The sequence below is a fragment of the Dipteris shenzhenensis genome, chromosome 33 (assembly GCF_047967505.1).
Source record: "Dipteris shenzhenensis isolate YYH24624 ecotype China chromosome 33, Dip_SZ_1.0, whole genome shotgun sequence".
Taxonomy (NCBI): domain Eukaryota; kingdom Viridiplantae; phylum Streptophyta; class Polypodiopsida; order Gleicheniales; family Dipteridaceae; genus Dipteris; species Dipteris shenzhenensis.
In genome coordinates this window covers 4,008,484-4,009,685 of record NC_141628.1, presented here as the reverse complement: position 1 = coordinate 4,009,685, position 1,202 = coordinate 4,008,484, and positions in this window count along the sequence as shown.

The window sequence follows — 1,202 nt, the reverse complement described above, 5'->3', positions numbered from 1 at the left end:
CAATTTACCATCAAAGGGGTCACATTGTCCCCAAAACTTCTCGTTTTACATACATTTTGGCGAGGAACAATGCTCTATCAATGACCCACCTTCACCGAGGATACAAGTCCCATACAATTCGATTAGAAGAAAAGGATAGACATTCTCTATGGCTTTAAAAAATATGAACCCAGGTGGTCACAAAGAGCATTTAAAGCAAACAAGGAAGCTCAAGAGATATAAGTGGAAAAATCAAAGAGAAATGACATGTTTGGATCTCAATTTCTATGGGAGATGAAGCTATAACTCAATAGAGGTTTCATACATGTGTGAGAGAGAAAGAGAGAGAGAGAGAGAGAGAGAGAGAGAGAGAGAGAGAGACTCATGGAAGAAGCAGCAACTAGAGAGAAGTGGATTCCAAACTCTATACAAGAGAATGCTTACAAGAGGGAGAGAGAAGGCTCATGGAATAGGATTTAGGAGACGAGCTACAACAGCATGTGGCCTAATGGTGGGAGACTTGTTGAACAAGGGAAAGGAGGGCTCCTTTTATAGATACGTTGTCACCCTCCTTCACCCGTTTACAATTTCTGCCTATAAAATTTTCCCCATCAATCACATAAGCCTATATATCACCATCTAGTCATCACATATCAGCTTTCTAAGGGATGGGACTGCATCCCAAGTTTAGCAATGATTCCTTCTACTCTATCCTAGATTTGTACACCTTGAAACCTAAAAAAGAATCATACATTAACTCAAGTTTCTGTTCTACTTCTCTCTCTCTCACTTTCCTCTTTTTCTCAGCTCATTCCTCACTCAAAACACCAAAACCAAGCACTTGGCAATGGAGATAATGGAAGAAACATGTGCAAGCAACTTGAACTCCTTGGCAATGATGCCAAAAATGTGTCATGCGACTGTGACTCACATGTCGTGGGAATCTTGAAGGAATGCCAAAGGAGTATCCTACTCCAAGCTACTCCTTGTGGGAGCAATACAAGCACATATGGTCCAATAGTATCACGCCAATGGCTTCCAGAGTTGCAGCAATGTGAATCCTCAAGAGAAGGGGGGGAGAGAAGAGGGGGAGAGGGAGTGGGAGAAGAAGAGGGAAAGGGAAGGGGAAGCAAGAAGCAAGAGAGGGAACGGAGGGTGAGAGGCATCCACAAAGGAAAGAGCAAGAAGAATATAAAAAATACTATTGGAAAAGAGAGAGCTTG